Source organism: Lissotriton helveticus, chromosome 11 (genome assembly GCF_964261635.1).
Source record: "Lissotriton helveticus chromosome 11, aLisHel1.1, whole genome shotgun sequence".
Classification (NCBI taxonomy): domain Eukaryota; kingdom Metazoa; phylum Chordata; class Amphibia; order Caudata; family Salamandridae; genus Lissotriton; species Lissotriton helveticus.
This window is the reverse complement of record NC_136072.1, coordinates 685,040,422-685,059,651: the sequence shown is the minus strand read 5'-3', so window position 1 is coordinate 685,059,651 and position 19,230 is coordinate 685,040,422. Positions and strand designations below refer to the sequence as shown.

Here is a 19,230-nt window from a genome sequence, read left to right as displayed (position 1 = left end):
ATGCCCAGTTCATGTACGCAGATCATTGATGAACGTTTAAACTATGATAAAAGTGTAAAATATGGTGTGCACACCACCCCTTTGATGATTATAAAATGATTGCCCTACTGCTGGCAGTGCACCCAGGATAAGTGAAAACTTGGAGTATGACGGAAACACCACATATGTGACTATACTGCATGCTTTAAATAATATTAGCCGAGTTTCGAAAAGGTGGCTTCAATCACGGAATGAACACATGAACTGTTGAGATTTGTGAAACAATTGAGTCATACAGTTTCCATTTTGTTGTTGCGTTGTTTTAGTTTGTTCATTTCTGATAGAGATTTTCACATTAGGTAAGTGCATTGTGGGAGTCGAAGTTTAGGAAGTGGGTTTTGGGGAGTGGTTTCAACCAGGTGTTGAATATGATTCACGTAATTGGGGGTGGAGGGTTAACTTTAAATGGAAGGTTTGTGAGGGCGAGGTTACATTTGCTCACAGGAGGATGTGATGTGAGGAGCGTACAGATCTTTTGGCAGGCACGTGTGGGGTTAAAAGGCGCATGAACATTTGCCGGTTTAAATCGGGAAGCACGAAGAAATAAGAGTATGTTGATATTAGTGCGGCAAATGTAGCGATTGGTGAATGCATGAAAGTATGGAGGGCGTGAATGACTGCGAGAGCACGGAAAGACAGACGAGATTACGGATATGTGAAAAACCAGCGTTGAGCCCGGGACATACAGAGTGTTTAAAATACATGTGTAACAGCAAGATTACAAGAAAGCGTGGTTGGGAAGAGGATGATTGGATAAGGTGCTTGTCAGTTAGAACGTGGGTAACACAGCACGGTTCACGGAGTGACTAGGCACAGAAAGAAAAGTTTAACCCTGATTTTGTTCAATCTTGGTTTTATTTATATGCACTGGGAATTGGTTTTTACTGTTTAAAAAATATAAGAAATGTGACAAGAAGAAATGTACAAAAAGATTTAATTAAGAACAAAGCAGTAATAATGTGTGTTGCTTTAATGTTTGAATTGCAGTTACCCCTGACGAAGGGCTATTATACAGCCCGAAATGCATTGGGTGTCAATAAATAAATGCTGCCTTGGATGAATTTTGTGTCTTGATCGTATACTTAAAAGAGCCCTGGATGGGCACAATTTAAATATGGGAAACATTCAAAATGCAGGATACACATGTATGTGGATTACAAACAGAAAATTTTGAATATACAGTTGTTGAGCTTGGATTGAAGACGGAGTAAATTTGAGTAAAACCACACGTGAATTTCTGAAGTAGGATGAAATATCCTTCAACACAGTGCGACTGGGAGCGGAGCACTATGAGGTTCCCCACTTTCATGTTAAATCGTTGGTGCCAAGCAGGGCAAGGCATATTCCCAGTTCACGCACGCAGATCATTGATGAATGTTTAAACTATGATTAAAGTGAAAAATATGGTGTGCACACCACCCCTTTGATGATCACATCTCTTAGGACAACATTGTAGGCATCCCAAACAGCAAGTGGCTAAGTCAAGCTAGTATTATACCAATGGAATGCTTTAGTTTGTGCTCCTATGTTTTCCATTAAGTTTTCACTATTTAAACACTGTTGATCAAAGGAACAGAATTCTTATGTGTATAAAGAATTAGGATTATTGCACACTGGGTTAAGTTCAACTGAGACAATGACTTCATTTCTTGGAGTTGAGGAAACATCCATTCTAGATGATGTTTTATATTTAGCTGAGTAAAACTTGTAACCAGCATTGTCTTTAGTTTTATTTCTCCAGGTAGCATACAAATTGAGAACATTAATAATTTCCTGCAAGGTATTGGAGACCCTTAATTGTTGTAGTTGAAGGGTATTATTTGACTGAACCACAAGGAAAAGAGTAATATTCCAGCTCTGACCACATGCATAAGAAGAATCCATCTAAGACAATTGTAGCTCAGTTTTCTAAATTATGATGGCCATCTTAGGTCAAGACATAAAAACTAACCACTATTGACATTTTTGACTTGAGGCCTAGGCGAAATTTTAATTAAGCCACAGAAAAATTACCAATCTTAAGCGATTAGGGCACATTGCATAAGTTAATGGAGAAATGTTAATGCAAGTTGTACTGTTGTGTTATTTTTTAACTGTGGTGGCATTTCAGGTAGATTTTTTTACCAGAGCAGACAATTTTTTTAATTTTTTAGCATTTTTTTTAAGGTATTGGTTACAAACTTAATACTATAGTCTATATCAACAAAAAGCTCCCAATATTATCACCTGGATAGTATTTTGTTCACTTCAGACAATAAGTAACTAAATTTAGGAGTGCTATTGATTAGGCTTTTCAATGCACAGGTGTGCTACAGGTACGCCACTACCCACTTTACTATAAATGTGTCAATATATTGCTGAAACTCCCATCCTCTGATCTGTTTTTTAGATGTCTACCCCAACCAAAACCTTGTGGCTTTTCCATTTACAAGGTTTTCTAGCCGCTAAATATTTTATTTTCATTTTTATTTTTAATTCTAAAGAATTTTTCATGGCCTAGTGTCTTCTAATTTCCCCCCCGAAGTTTGTTTGTTATGAATCTGTAATAAAAGTCAGCTTATCAAATCTGCTGTAGATATAGCTGAGATATTTTCTGTTAATATCTCAATTTGTTTAGGTTGTAATTTATATGGTCATCCTCTGGGAAGCCAATTCAAAAACCTCATTCTTTGTCTAGCGTGCATGAGTATCCTCTTTTTGACCCTCTAGTTGGGAATCCATCATCTCCACTTTGTTACCTGATTTCTGAAACACATCTCAGATTAATTCAGTTGCTGTATCTTGATGTTTAAGAAGTTGTCTAGTATCTGCAAACTGGGTGCACATTTAAATTTGACTGATTTCAATGTTATTCAAGCTGAAATTTACCTGTTTCTAGATCTCGATAGTCCCTTTCATCATATCTTCTGACATGGGTTGCTCCAGAGTAACTCCTTTCCAAATAGAATCTGCTTTCTTCTTTAACAACTAGTTTCTTCCCTGAAATTGTTGTCTTTTGATTATTAGATGTTTCAACATTGCTCCCATTCATGATATGTTAGTCTCAGTTTTTGTTCTGAGGTTGCTAATTGGTAGATGCTGCTTTCATCATTGCTAGACACTACATGACGGAGTTCTTAATACCCCTGTGACCGCCATATAAGTATTCACCATTTCTGTGCGAGGATTTTGCACCTTGGACTTTGGAAGCATACTGTTACCTTGCTTCTCTTGGATACCCAATTGTTCATATAAGATCAAATCCACTCTAACAGATATTTGTGAGAAATCACATGGCAGATTAACATTTCAGAGATTTTGCAGGTCTCAAGACATTTGCCTATCTGTTCCTACAGGCTTTTCCAACATGGCTTTGTCTGGTTGCCCTTTGAATTTTTCCCTATGCCCTATCTAAGCCAACCAGCAGCTAGTATTGTTTTCATACACTTACAAAAAAATGTGGGTCCTCCTTTTCAGGTTTGCTAGAGTGAATGGTAGACCCTCTGGAGCTTCTGATGAAGTGGACACGCATGTTTTGACAACCTCATTCTCCAAACATACCTCAGGGCAAGTCTTACCTGGTGGCAAGTTCTTACTCTGACATCTGCTCTCCTAAACGGTAGCAGCAGTCACACAGATCCGGGGGTCACTTCTCATTTTACGTGCAGCTTTAGAAAGTAGCAGCTCAGATTGATTCTGCTTTTCTGGGTCCACTGCATTTATCAAACCAGATATGGCCTGAAATGGGGCACCACGAATGACTCCCTGTTTTGCAGCGGGCAATATCAAATAAACAGATTGTAGAGTCTCTGTCAAGAAAATCAAATGTTGTGTTCGGAATGACCAGCGTTGTCAAGGACTGACTGGTTGTACCAGGCATCAGTCATTTCCTCGGGAGGCTGGGGGGGCATTTTTGTTATAGGGGCAATTTTGTAGCAGTGCAGCAGCATTAAAAGCACTGCATAGTACCTTGTATAGCCAACAGTTTTTATGCAGCAATAAAAGTGCTAAGAGAACTCTGGTGATTAATGTACCTGCTGGAGTGAGATCGGAGTTTTCTCTAGTAGCATTTTTGACTCATTCAAGGAAGTGCAGAGGGTTAATGTGCCTGCTGCAAAGAGTGTGTACTATGCAGATCACTGGGCAGTATTTTATGTGCATTGCTCAATCGGTTACTGCTTTTGTCACAGATGTCCTTTTGTTACTTTGCAGCACATAAGTAACAATAATAATCTGGGTTATAAAGTAATGTTTTTCCAAGTCTTCCATTATACCAATTTTGCTAAAAAGTATTTGTTAGGGTACAAATATAGTCTTATTAGTACATTCAAACCTAACCACTGTGTTACATCTTGAATCCTGAGTTTATACTTCCCCAGACCAAGCATTCTTAAATGATGCCCATCAGCATGGATGACATACACCTTGTAGTCCACTTTGTCTTATGTAACATTTTCTATAACTGATTTGCACACCTATGGCTCATTGTCTCAGTATGTGTGTGTGATGTAAAATGCTCTGACATCCTACACTGGCATGAGAAGTGTTACTAAATAAATGAAATACATGTCAGAGAGCAGCTATTGAGAGATGAGAGGCACTGTTTGGTTGGTTATTGTGAGGGAATCATTGAAGAGCCCCAATAAAGATTGACATATCCTGGTGCACTGTAAGGTTATTATTTCTAAGCTTTGAAAACTGATACAATTGAATATATGCACAATTTTTTGCCATTTTTCCTCAAATTTTCTTGGGGGGAGAACTCCCCCAAACCTCCTTCTAGTGATCAGGCTTGCTTACTGTGCTTGCTTGCTATGCATCATATGGGGGGTAGACTGACAACATGTGCCAGGGCTGCTTTGGGTTCCCAGTCTGGCCTTAAGGATTAGGCCCCATTCTTCACCATTAGTGGATTCACGGAATACATGCAGAAACCCTCATTGATTTTGGAAAGAGGATCAGGAAGATTCTCTGCTACAGGAACCCTCCTTTATTCTTATGTACCAAGAAGTAAACTCTCTGAGTGTCTTAGTGAAGAATCTCCTAGAGACAGTCCCAGAGTCCAACATCAAGCTAAATCAGTCACCTGCCATATGACCCCACCCACTTCAAAGATGAAGTCTTCCAGAAGGTAGGCATTCCTGCCCAATCCAGAGATGCCATATCATCCCGCGATCCTTGACAGACATTTTCTAGGATCGTTCCACAGACTGGCCCAAACCTCTACACAACTTCTTGGATATTTTAAATGTGTCAGAATCAAGCTGTGGTCTGCAGAACTCTCTCTTTGGCTTAGCTTAACCCCTAACTGCCACTTTCAAATTGGTTCCTTCCTTCAATGACTTCAAAAGGAACACCATGTAAGACTGGTTACAGATTTCTGCTTGTTCCGTCTTTATCTCTTACAAAAAGGCAAATCAAGCCTTGTCATTTGGTGTCAGCTAATTATTAATTGAAGATTTCCCTCCTGCCCTCCTCCTCTACCTGGATAGGGCTAATCCAATCATTAACACAACAGGCCAGCAGAGTAATTAACTTAGTCCAAAAGGGTACTACAAAACGTAAATATCATTTGGGCTTAATCATTGAAATATTGCGCAAACCAAAAGCATTAAGTAGCGTGACTGTAGCCAAATAAGTATTTTATTTGTGCTTGTAACCTTTTTAAATGTAGGGAAAGTCTAGTTAATCAGTTCTCTCAGTCAATCTAATCCAAAATTAGAATATTTGTGGCTTTCACTCAAAAAACAAATGCAGTAGAACACTACAGACTCAAAAATGACTTTCTCCTTTTTTGATACGAAATTAAATTATATTACAAGAATTAGGATAACCTAATATTCCCCCAGGAAGCATGGTATAAATTCTCAAATGTAAGAAAGTGTTCCTGAAGGGAAGATGTCACTTGTCATATATTTTCTCTTTAAAGTTAGTACATTCACCCAACAGTTCCTATTAGTATCCTAGTGTAATATTTAAAAAAAAAATCTAATTAATACATCCTTAAAAACCTCATCAAGAATAGACATAAACATAAGTGAAACAGTATAAATGCATACCAACACAAATTAATTTGTATGATCATCAACTTGTTTACTCATCCATTCGATTACCACAAATCACATTATTTATAATATACATTTCTTCACAAATTCAGTCAGGGTTCTTAATATTTACAAAAACAGTAACCAACCACATTGAACATACAAAACATGTTTCTGTGTTCAGAATGATTAGTATGGAGCAGTGTATCCTTCCTCACCGGCCGAATGCAGCGATTCAGACTTTCACCGTTCAACTCAGAACCCACCGAGATCAGCTGTGGAGTGCCTCAGAATCCTCTTTAGTCCCACCCTCTTCAAAATCTGCATAGCTTCACTTGCAGCCATCATCAGAAGCCAAGGACTCAACATCATCTCCTATGCCAAAGACACCCAGCTGATTCTCTCCATCACAGATGATCCCACAGCTGCCAAGAGCAGCTTCCACAATGGGATGAAGGCAGTCACCACCTGGATGAAGGGCAGCTGCCTCAAGCTTTATTAATAAAAGACATATGTCCTCATCCCGAGCTTTTCCCTCTCCACCTCGGATGATTTTTGGTGGTCCGCAGAGCTTGGAATCCCTCCACACTCACAGACCACGCACAAAACCTCTGCATCAACCTGAACTCCTCGCTCTCAATGTACCGCAAATCAGCGCCACTTCATTCTCCTGCTACGCCCCGCTCTGCCTCCTTCTAAGATCTTCAAGTGGATACTCGCTAAAACGGTTACCATGCACTCGTCAGCAGCAGACTCGACTACAGCAATACACTCAATGCCGGCACCACCCAGCAGCTCCAAATAAATCTGCAGACCATCCAGAACGCCGCAGCCAGACTAATCCTGAACATCCCACGCTGCAGCCACATCACTGGCCACCTGAGAGACATTCACAGGATACCTGTCAACAAAAGAATAACCTTCAAGCTTCTCAAGCACGCCTACAAAGCCCTCCACAATCCTGGACCTCTATACCTCAACCACCGCCTCCCCTTTTACCAGTGGCATCACTAGGGGGGTGCGGGGTTGCGTACCGCACCGGGTGACACCCTCACATGGGGTGACACCATCTGGTTACCTGCAGCCTCGCCTCTGCTCTGTGTCTATTTAAACTTATCCTCAGCGGCGCGCACAAGAATTCAAAGCACATCTCATGTTTTTATTTAATTTAAGTCACTTTGAGAAAAGCCGAGAACTGTGAGGGAGAAACCATGGGGGGGGGTGGAGAAGGCGAGGAGGAAAGGGGTAAAAGAGCAGCAGGCGGGGGAGGGGGTGCAGGCAGAGGGGGAGGGATGGTGCAGGCAGAGAGGGAGATGGTGCAGGCAGAGGGTGAGATGGTGCAGGCGGAGGGGAGATGGTGCAGGCAGAGGGAGAGATAGTGCAGGTGGAGGGGAGATGGTGCAGGCGGAGGGGAGATGGTGCAGGCAGTGGGGGAAATGGTGCAGGCAGAGGGTGAGATGGTGCAGGCAGAGAGAGAGATGGTGCAGGCAGGGGGTGAGATTGTGCAGCGGAGGGGAAATGGTGCAGACAGAGGGAGAGATGGTGCAGGCGGAGGGGAGATGGTGCAGGCGGAGGGGAGATGGTGCAGGCAGAGGGGGAGATGGTGCAGGCAGAGAGGGAGATGGTGCAGGCAGAGGGTGAGATGGGGCAGGCAGAGAGGGAGATGGTGCAGGCAGAGGGGGAGATGGTGCAGGCGGAAGGGAGATGGTGCAGGCAGAGGGAGAGATGGTGCAGGCAGAGAGAAAGATGGTGCAGGCGGAAGGGAGATGGTGTGGACAAAGGGAGAGATGGTGCAGGCGGAGGGGAGATGGTGCAGACGGAGGGGAGATGGTGCAGGCGGAGGGGAGATGGTGCAAGCAGAGGGAGAGATGGTGCAGGCAGAGGGAAAGATGGTGCAGGCAGAGGGAGAGATGGTGCAGGCAGAGGGGAGATAGTATGGACAAAGGGAGAGATGATGCAGGCAGAGGGGAGATGGTGCAGGCACAGGGGAGATGGTGCAGGCAGAGGGAGAGATGATGCAGGCAGAGGAAGAGATGATGCAGGCAGAGGGAGAAATGGTGCAGGCAGAGGGAGAGATGGTGCAGGCAGAGGGTGAGATGGTGCAGGCAGAGAGAGAGATGGTGCAGGCAAGGGGTAAGCTGGTGCAGCAGAGGGGAGATGGTGCAGACAGAGGGAGAGATGGTGCAGGCGGAGGGGAGATGGTGCAAGCGGAGGGGAGATGGTGCAGGCAGAGGGGGAGATGGTGCAGGCAGAGAGGGAGATGGTGCAGGCAGAGGGAGAGATGGTGCAGGCAGAGGGTGAGATGGGGCAGGCAGAGAGGGAGATGGTGCAGGCAGAGGGTGAGATGGTGCAGGCTGAGGGGGAGATGGTGCAGGCAGAGGGGAGATGGTGCACACAGAGGGAGAGATGGTGCAGGCAGAGAGAGAGATGGTGCAGGCAGAAGGGAGATGGTGTGGACAAAGGGAGAGATGGTGCAGGCGGAGGGGAGATGGTGCAGACAGAGGGAGAGATGGTGCAGGCGTAGGGGAGATGGTGCAGGCAGAGGGAGAGATGGTGCAGGCAGAGGGAGAGATGGTGCAGGCAGAGGGAGAGATGGTGCAGGCAGAGGGAGAGATGGTGCAAGCAGAGGGGAGATAGTGTGGACAAAGGGAGAGATGGTGCAGGCAGAGGGTAGGTGGTGCAGGCAGAGGGTGAGATGGTGCAAGCAGAGGGAGAGATGGTGCAGGCAGGGGATGAGATGGTGCAGGTGGAGGGGAGAGGGTGCAGACAGAGGGAGAGATGTTGCAGGCAGAGGGCAGATGGTGCAGGCAGAGGGAGAGATGGTGCAGGCAGAGGGAGAGATGGTGCCGGCAGACGGGAGATGGTGCAGGCAGTGGGAGAGATGGTGCAGGCAGAGGGGGGATGGTGCAGGCAGAGGGAGAGATGGTGCAGGCAGAGGGAGAGATGGTGCAGGCAGGGGGTGAGATGGTGCAGGTGGAGTGGAGATCGTGCAGACAGGGGGAGAGATGTTGCAGGCAGAGGGCAGATGGTGCAGGCAGAGGGAGAGATGGTGCAGGCGGAGGGGAGATGGTGCAGGCAGAGGGAAAGATGGTACAGGCAGAGGGGAGATGGTGCAGGCAGAGGGTAAGATGGGGCAGGCAGAGAGGGAGATGTTGCAGGCAGAAGGTGAGATGGTGCAGGCTGAGGGGGAGATGGTGCAGGCAGAGGGGAGATGGTGCAGGCAGAGGGAGAGATGGTGCAGGCAGAGAGAGAGATGGTGCAGGCGGAAGGGAGATGGTGTGGACAAAGGGAGAGATGGTGCAGGCGGAGGGGAGATGGTGCAGACAGAGGGAGAGATGGTGCAGGCGGAGGGGAGATGGTGCAGGCGGAGGGGAGAGGGTGCAAGCAGAGGGAGAGATGGTGCAGGCAGAGGGAAAGATGGTGCAGGCAGAGGGAGAGATGGTGCAGGCAGAGGGGAGATAGTATGGACAAAGGGAGAGATGGTGCAGGCAGAGGGAGATGGTGCAGGCAGAGGGGAGATGCTGCAGGCAGAGGGAGAGATGGTGCAGGCAGAGGAAGAGATGGTGCACGCAGAGGAAAAGATGGTGCAGGCAGAGGGAGAGATGGTGCAGGCAGAGGGGAGATAGTGTGGACAAAGGGAGAGATGGTGCAGGCAGAGGGGAGATGGTGCAGGCAGAGGGTGAGATGGTGCAAGCAGAGGGAGAGATGGTGCAGGCAGGGGATGAGATGGTGCAGGTGGAGGGGAGAGGGTGCAGACAGAGGGAGAGATGTTGCAGGCAGAGGGCAGATGGTGCAGGCAGAGGGAGAGATGGTGCAGGCAGAGGGAGAGATGGTGCCGGCAGACGGGAGATGGTGCAGGCAGTGGGAGAGATGGTGCAGGCAGAGGGGGGATGGTGCAGGCAGAGGGAGAGATGGTGCAGGCAGAGGGAGAGATGGTGCAGGCAGGGGGTGAGATGGTGCAGGTGGAGGGGAGATCGTGCAGACAGGGGGAGAGATGTTGCAGGCAGAGGGCAGATGGTGCAGGCAGAGGGAGAGATGGTGCAGGCGGAGGGGAGATGGTGCAGGCAGAGGGAAAGATGGTACAGGCAGAGGGGAGATGGTGCAGGCAGAGGGTAAGATGGGGCAGGCAGAGAGGGAGATGTTGCAGGCAGAAGGTGAGATGGTGCAGGCTGAGGGGGAGATGGTGCAGGCAGAGGGGAGATGGTGCAGGCAGAGGGAGAGATGGTGCAGGCAGAGAGAGAGATGGTGCAGGCGGAAGGGAGATGGTGTGGACAAAGGGAGAGATGGTGCAGGCGGAGGGGAGATGGTGCAGACAGAGGGAGAGATGGTGCAGGCGGAGGGGAGATGGTGCAGGCGGAGGGGAGAGGGTGCAAGCAGAGGGAGAGATGGTGCAGGCAGAGGGAAAGATGGTGCAGGCAGAGGGAGAGATGGTGCAGGCAGAGGGGAGATAGTATGGACAAAGGGAGAGATGGTGCAGGCAGAGGGAGATGGTGCAGGCAGAGGGGAGATGGTGCAGGCAGAGGGAGAGATGGTGCAGGCAGAGGAAGAGATGGTGCACGCAGAGGAAAAGATGGTGCAGGCAGAGGGAGAGATGGTGCAGGCAGAGGGGAGATAGTGTGGACAAAGGGAGAGATGGTGCAGGCAGAGGGGAGATGGTGCAGGCAGAGGGTGAGATGGTGCAGGCAGAGGGAGAGATGGTGCAGGCAGGGGGTGAGATGGTGCAGGCGGAGGGGAGATGGTGCAGACAGAGGGAGAGATGTTGCAGGTAGAGGGCAGATGGTACAGGCAGAGGGAGAGATGGTGCAGGCAGAGGGAGATATGGTGCAGGCGGAAGGGAGATGGTGCAGGCAGAGGGTGAGATGGTGCAGGCAGAGGGGAGATGGTGCAGGCAGAGGGAGAGATGGTGCTGGCAGAGGGGAAATGGTGTGGACACAGGGAGAGATGGTGCAACCAGAGGGGAGATGGTGCAGGCAGAGGGGAGATTGTGCAGGCAGGGGGTGAGATGGTGCAGGTGGAGGGGAGATCGTGCAGACAGGGGGAGAGATGTTGCAGGCAGAGGGCAGATTGTGCAGGCAGATGGAGAGATGGTGCAGGCGGAGGGGAGATGGTGCAGGAAGAGGGAAAGATGGTACAGGCAGAGGGGAGATGGTGCAGGCAGAGGGTAAGATGGGGCAGGCAGAGAGGGAGATGTTGCAGGCAGAGGGTGAGATGGTGCAGGCTGAGGGGGAGATGGTGCAGGCAGAGGGGAGATGGTGCAGGCAGAGGGAGAGATGGTGCAGGTAGAGAGAGAGATGGTGCAGGCGGAAGGGAGATGGTGTGGACAAAGGGAGAGATGGTGCAGGCGGAGGGGAGATGGCGCAGACAGAGGGAGAGATGGTGCAGGCGGAGGGAAGATGGTGCAGGAGGAGGGGAGATGGTGCAGGCAGAGGGGAGATGGTGCAGGCAGAGGGAGAGATGGTGCAGGCAGAGGGAGAGCTGGTGCAGGCAGAGGGCAGATAGTATGGACAAAGGGAGAGATGGTGCAGGCAGAGGGAGATGGTGCAGGCAGAGGGGAGATGGTGCAGGCAGAGGGAGAGATGGTGCAGGCAGAGGAAGAGATGGTGCACGCAGAGGAAGAGATGGTGCACGCAGAGGAAGAGATGGTGCAGGCAGAGGGAGAGATGGTGCAGGCAGAGGGGAGATAGTGTGGACAAAGGGAGAGATGGTGCAGGCAGAGGGGAGATGGTGCAGGCAGGGGGTGAGATGGTGCAGGCGGAGGGGAGATGGTGCAGACATAGGGAGAGATGTTGCAGGTAGAGGGCAGATGGTGCAGGCAGAGGGAGAGATGGTGCAGGCAGAGGGAGAGATGGTGCAGGCGGAAGGGAGATGGTGCAGGCAGAGGGTGAGATGGTGCAGGCAGAGGGGAGATGGTGCAGGCAGAGGGAGAGATGGTACTGGCAGAGGGGAAATGGTGTGGACACAGGGAGAGATGGTGCAACCAGAGGGGAGATGGTGCAGGCAGAGGGGAGATTGTGCAGGCAGAGGGTGAGATGGTGTAGGCTGAGGGAAAGATGGTGCAGGCAGGGGATGAAATGGTGCAGGCGGAGGGGAAATGGTGCGGACAGAGGGAGAGATGGTGCAGGCAGAGGGGACATGGTGCAGGCAGAGGGTGAATTGGTCCATCCGGTAAGTTTTGAGGGGGTGACACCATGAGTTACCCACACCGGGTGACACCAACCCTAGTGATGCCACTGCCTTCTTTACTCCCACCAGACAGTTTCTCTCCGCCCAACTGGCCCTAGTCACCATCCCACAGATCCACAAGACCACGGCCGGAGGAATATCCTTCTCCTACCTAACTGCGAAGATATGGAACTCCCTGCCTCTGCACCTCAGGCAATCGCCATCTCTGCCGCAATTCAGGAAGGACCTCAAGACCTGGCTCTTTGAGGGTGAGATGGTGCAGGCTGAGGGGGAGATGGTGCAGGCAGAGAGTGAGATGGTGCAGGCAGAGGGAGAGATAGTGCAGGCAGGGGGTGAGATGGTGCAGGCGGAGGGGAGATGGTGCAGACAGAGGGAGAGATGTTGCAGGTAGAGGGCAGATGGTGCAGGCAGAGGGAGAGATGGTGCAGGCAGAGGGAGAGATGGTGCAGGCGGAAGGGAGATGGTGCAGGCAGAGGGTGAGATGGTGCAGGCAGAGGGGAGATGGTGCAGGCAGAGGGAGAGATGGTGCTGGCAGAGAGGAAATGGTGTGGACACAGGGAGAGATGGTGCAACCAGAGGGGAGATGGTGCAGGCAGAGGGGAGATTGTGCAGGCAGAGGGTGAGATGGTGTAGGCTGAGGGAAAGATGGTGCAGGCAGGGGATGAAATGGTGCAGGCGGAGGGGAAATGGTGCGGACAGAGTGAGAGATGGTGCAGGCAGAGGGGACATGGTGCAGGCAGAGGGTGAATTGGTCCATCCGGTAAGTTTTGAGGGGGTGACACCATGAGTTACCCACACCGGGTGACACCAACCCTAGTGACGCCACTGCCTTCTTTACTCCCACCAGACAGTTTCTCTCCGCCCAACTGGCCCTAGTCACCATCCCACAGATCCACAAGACCACGGCTGGAGGAATATCCTTCTCCTACCTAACTATGAAGATATGGAACTCCCTGCCTCTGCACCTCAGGCAGTCGCCATCTCTGCCGCAATTCAGGAAGGACCTCAAGACCTGGCTCTTTGACTGCACCACAGACCCCAACCCCCCCACTCAGCACCTTGAGACCCTTCATGGGTTATCAGTCGCTCTTTATAAGATTACTGATTTGATTTGATTATCCAACTAACACAATATACATTTACAAACAGAAGTCTATTCTAGATTACAGTAGAATGCAATTAAAGATATGCAGTTAGCTTGTTGATGTAAGCGAGGATAGCCTGTCGGGGTTTTGGTCTCCAAAGGCAAATTGGTCCACAAGCCCATCATCAGGACACATATATGTGAATAAGGCCCAACTGTATTATCCCGAGAGATCTAACATTGACTAAAATAGAAAAACTAAATAAACAAATGCATACAATACAAAGTGAATAAATGGTCCGCCAAATTGAGTAAACAAATTTGGATCACTTACCCACAATGTGCCAATACATCTCAAGTCCATGCTACAACAGAAGAATTTTCTAAGCTTCCACCAGAGAAGTGCCTATTTACACCCCATAAGTGACAATTCACAATCAAAAGTTAAAAACTTGCCAAGAAAAAAGTTACAACCAGTGTCCAACCACCACGTGCCATTAAAACTACCAGTATAAGTATTAGCTCACCAGTAGATTAAACTTCCAATCTGTATCAAAACCAAAAATGAAAATGATTAGAATGAAACCTTCTATGTATTGTTAGATTGCATAACCATTTCCTTAACTGTTGCTTACCAAACTGTATATGGAAAATAAATGGCAAAGTTATCCAAAAGTCCTACAGTTGATTAAGTCAATCTGCAAAGTACGCGAAGAACTCACTATTAAGTAAAGACGAATCCAAAACTAGTAGAAATGCCACACAAGCTGTGTATATCATCTTATTTACAAGCTGCAAGAAGCGGTCCCAATCAATCTATCTGCCTGCCACCTCCTCCCTGGTAAGACTCATAGACCATGTTGGAGCAAGGATGATAAAAATATGTGCTTTCATTGGCAACACCCTCCTGTTGCTGATCACATGAGAAACCAAATATAATAGGCACAATTTTAGAGAAGGCAGTAAACCCATAGCTAATCTATATTTTGCTTAGTCCCTTATTGACACTTAATTGATAGTCAAGAAATCAGGCAGCCATCTTACAAAAGAGAAAAACTTCTAGAGGTGCAGGAATATGGTCACAGTCATTAGTTAGATTTCTTTTTTAGTTCAGTTTGTGCTATGGTTTGTTGATGTGCCCTTAAAAAGCTTTCTCTAAAAAAAATAATCTTCATTCTCAATAGTGATATTACTAGGAGCTATAGACTTATTGTCTTCTCTAGGATGGCCTCTATTATATTTGGTTTTCCCACGTGATCAGTATCAGGTGGCTATTGCCAATGAGAGCACAGGTTTTAGGTTTCCTACTCCGACATAGTCTAATATTGGTATTAAAAAGGACAATTTGGGGCCTGACAGAGGATTATATTTCAAGGTTGAAATGGCAGTTTAGAACTGCACACACAGGCCGCAATGGCAGGCCTAAGACATGTAAAGGTAATACTTAAGTGGGTGGCACAATAAGTGCTGCAGGCCCACTAGTAGCATTTAATTTGCAGGCCCTGGGAGCATGTGGTACCACTTTACTAGGGACTTACAAGTACATTTAATATGCCAATTGGGTGTGAACCAGTTTTTCTATGTTTAATGGAGAGAGCACAAACATTTGACCACTGGCTAGCAGTGGTAAAGCAGAAAATCCTAAGTCCAACAAAAACAAGACCAGCAAAAATAGGAGGGTTGAGGCAAAATGCCAAAAGGTTTGGAGGAAGACGACCCTAAGGCTGACAGGTCTAACAGTTGGACATGTACTTTTAAGTTTTATATGACCTGGTAATGAAACTCTCCTAAATTCATTTTTCACTACTGTGAGGCCTTCCTCTTCCATAGGATAACATTGTGTTGTTTTATTACATTTGATAAGCGCTATTTCTTGGTTGGGGACAGGTAAACATTTAATGTCTGAGAGATTATAATTAAAAATCCCCTTCAATGGTAAAGTGGGATTTTAAGTTAAATTTTTGATAATGCCACTTTTAGAAAGTTATGTGAAAAAGAAGGGGTAAGCCTGTACCTCAAGTTTTTATGGAAGCATTTACAAATTCCGCTTAATGGCCAAACACATTTTTTCAAACAAAGAAATATGTTTGGCCATTAAGCGGAAATTAAAAATGCTTCCATAAAAACTTGAGGTACAGGCTTACCCCTTCTTTTTCACATACTAATACAGCCCTGCCTTGTCCTCGTCCCTTGGGCCTAACTCTCCTTTTTTCAAAATGTTTAGAAAGTTGGCATTTTTCATCCCTAAGTATTTGGTACCTGCAGCCTGTTCCTGGGTCATATGACTTTCTTTATTCCTCCCAGACAGTCACATTATCGAGGAATTAAGGGTGTCTGGGTGGGCCATCAACTGGCAGGTTGGGGGCAGAGCTGGGCACAGCCCCACTTGCAAGAGAATATGCTATGCTCTGCCTTCACACAAAGGACTTGTAACCCCTGCATTGTTCAAATAGCCAATTTAGAACCAGGACAGGGGATGCAGGCAACTTCAAGCACATCAAGAGAGTTCTTTAAAAATGTCTCCTACTTAAAAGAAGGCACCAGGTATAAAAATAAGACTCTCAAACTCTCTTGTTAGTGCACTTTATAGACCTGTGGGAGGACTCTCAGAGGACTGCCTGCTGTGTACTCTACAAGGCTGCTTTGCTGCACTTGTGATGACAGTTTTGCTGCTGGGGCTTGCCTTGAACCCTCAGAGGCCTGCCCCTCTGCTTGAGACCTGTTTCATCACTTGAATCCAGGACTACCAGAGTGACTCCTGGGCTATTTGACTGGCCTCCTGATCAAGGGACAGAAACGTCTCTAACCTTCTTGTACCCACACCTGACCCCAACCTGAGTGAGTTCTAACACCCCAAGTGGTGCCCCTCCAGTCTGGACCCTTGGTGGTGGTGCAAACATTTCCCAGAAAGTCTAAATCTAAAAGATTGGGCTTAGAATACTTTTGGCTAAATACTGCTCTGAAAAGATCTCTTAATCTTACTTTTCTCACTCGTTCTCACCCTGTTAAACCCTCTTTCCATGTAGTCAGCCATCCCTTTCTTCAGGTGAAATCCATCCTCTCACTGACATCTGATCAATGTCTCACCCCTTTCACAGAGCAACTTCATAAATCAAATTTGTTAGAAGCCGGAGTTCCCGCGCGCCACGTTGTTGTCAAGTGCGCAACCCGGACCTCCCCTGCTCCCACGTTAGGCCAAGATGGGACACCATCCGAGACAGCCCTGCTCACCCCCTTAGTAGCTTGACACGAGCAGCCAGGCTTATCTCCAGGGCACAAGTGTTCAGTATGTGCAACCATGCCCACAGCAACCCCAATGATGTCACCACAAATGGACTCCACACGAGTTTGTATAAAACGAGTATACTTTATATAAAAAGATATACAAAATGACCACACGATACAACTTTCACACATATACAATGGGTACTATTGTTTCTGGTGAGTTGGAGGTTCTAATTCCCAACCACCGATTCAAACCGCCGGTTACGCTGCCTTTTAACCTTTCTCAACAGGTTAGTTGTTTCGTATCACTAGATTCACACATGTTGCAAAATACAAGGAATACTTCCCTACTTAACGATAGGTTACTGTACAGTGCCACAGTGAAACAATGCAATGTGTAGAGTCAAGATCCTGTACTGAGTTCACACAGATAATGCAACTCGGGTTGCTACTAGCATGCCCTGTTCAAGGAAGGAATACAGAAATGCGTCACGCTGCATTTGCGTACGGTGCAATAGGAAAACAATGCAATGCGTTTCACCACCAGCATGCCCTGTGCAAGGAAGGAATAAGGTAATGCGTCACAGTGCAATTCAGTACAGTGCAGTAAACAATCAATGCAGTGCACTACGATATGATCCGGTATCCTGCAAGAGCAAAATAACGTAGTGCATAGCGCCCTAACCCCCCCTGAGTTTGTTAAGCACCTTTAGTGTCAGACGTGGTTCAATAGTTCGATAGCTCGTTAGCAGCAAATATGCAAAGTGTTATACGACTGTTTTCAGAAGTGTGGGACCAGTTGCCCCCAACACAGATCAACGATGGCACCCAAGTTCCACTCCGGGACCTGGCCCCTGTACTGACCCGTCTTGGACCAACATGCACCAAATCTGGGCCCGAGCAACAGGCGCACACAGCTGCCAGCAGCGAGAGGCAGCAAGAGTGTCCCTCTCGGCCCGCGCCAGGCCCCAGGTGATGATCAACTTTACCTGGGGGTCGTGACCCCACTCTCCTCTCCTGCTCCAGCGGCTTGGCCTCACTCCAGAACCTTGTCACCACGGGCAAGGCATGCTTGGGTCAGTAGGTCAGCTCCTGCGAGGCTCCTGGTCCGGGGCACCAACGTTCAGCACAACTCCTTCCACGAAGCCTTCCACCTGATGCTGGTGCTCCTTCACGTTACCTTTGAGGGCCCGATCACCTGGCCCTCCTCTCCAGCGCTGTTAGGATTTCTTTGCTCCCTGGTGCTCACTGCTCCCCGGTACTCCTCACCAGCACCTTCGGTGGCACCTTTGTCACGCACCCCGGGAGCGTCCGAGACCTGCTCCGTCTCCTGGTGTACCCGGCCTTCCGGCGCTCTCCACTAACGCCCAGCTCACACCATGACACGCACACTGCGCGTCTGAGTCTCACCTCACCACCACACACCGATCCGCATGTCGGAGACTCACTCTTCCTCAGTGCCCACGATGTCCCAGCGCTCTCCACTAGTGCCTAGACTGCACTTCGATAAGCACCCTTTGCGCGTCCCAAATCTCGGCTATCTTCCACGATTCCCACAATCCACAGGCGCTCCAACACCTGCAGCTGCACCAAGATACGCACTCTGCGCATCAGAGTCCTAATTAGTTCCGGATGCCCCCGATCACTTTAGGCACCCCTTCGGAAGTCTCAGACTGCCACGACACGGCCCACCACTGTGCCACTTGAGACTTGCTGGTAACTTTTATGTTCCTGTGTTTCCGAACAGGGAGCCAGCTCACCTCGGGCCCTTGGGGTACAGGGCGTAGCACACAGCCAAATCCTGCTCCGGAAGAAGAGGGGGCACGATCCACTGCAGCACCCCTTCAAGCTCTCCTGAGTCAAGAGCTACAAACTGCCCGCAAGACCCAGATCACGAAGCAAGGGTCAAGGGTCTCCCGCAGCCTATTCAACAACTCTTCCTGAGGTATAGGTTTCCTTCCCGATCGCGGACGGGTCAAAGCCGCCAGAGGCCTGACCAGTCCACGGTATCTTCAAAGCGCTCCTAGCACTCCTCTGAACTATACCGAGACCGTTCTCAACTACATTGACCACATGACAAAACATAACCAAAGTCTTGGGGTTCAAGTTTTTATAGGTATACCCCTCAGTGTCTTTGAAGTTTCCTTGTGCTCAGGGGTCCCTGATCCCTTCCCTAAATCAGTCTTGTGTATCCCCCCAGTGACACCGTCCTCTCTTTGATACTGGGGGCCTGGATCTTTAATCACTCGGAGGGAGATGAGTCTATTGTTTTATGACTCTGAATCAGGCCTCTTCACCTCGCAAAGCCTCTCCTTCGCCCCTCTCCAGGTGCAGGGCAGCCTGGTGCCATCTCCACCCCTCCCCTGGGGCATGACTTACCCTCAGCCTTTCTCACCTCTGCCAGATCCAGGCAGGCAATTCACATTCTGCTGAGACACGCAAATAGGTCTAAAGCACAAACTCTGCCATTTTCTCAAACTGCGCGTTCTGGACACAGAGCGACAAAACCATCTACCCAAAAAAGATGCGTTATGATGCTGTGAGTTCAGACATACCAGACTTCATTGTTCCATCTCCAAATCTTGGGAAACTAGGCTAACAATATTACATCCAGCCTCCCCATTCTGTCCTACGGGCAGGATGGCTTTCACCAGGGAAAATGAAAGGGAACATTTT

At 48.3% G+C, this 19,230-nt stretch overlaps 1 protein-coding gene across 1 annotated transcript in view; it reads right to left on the bottom strand.

The window, feature by feature from the left end:
* Window positions 1-19,230, bottom strand: part of TACR1 (tachykinin receptor 1) — a 1,985,090-nt gene that overhangs the window by 1,898,638 nt on the left and 67,222 nt on the right. The gene's annotated exons all lie outside the window — the stretch shown is intronic.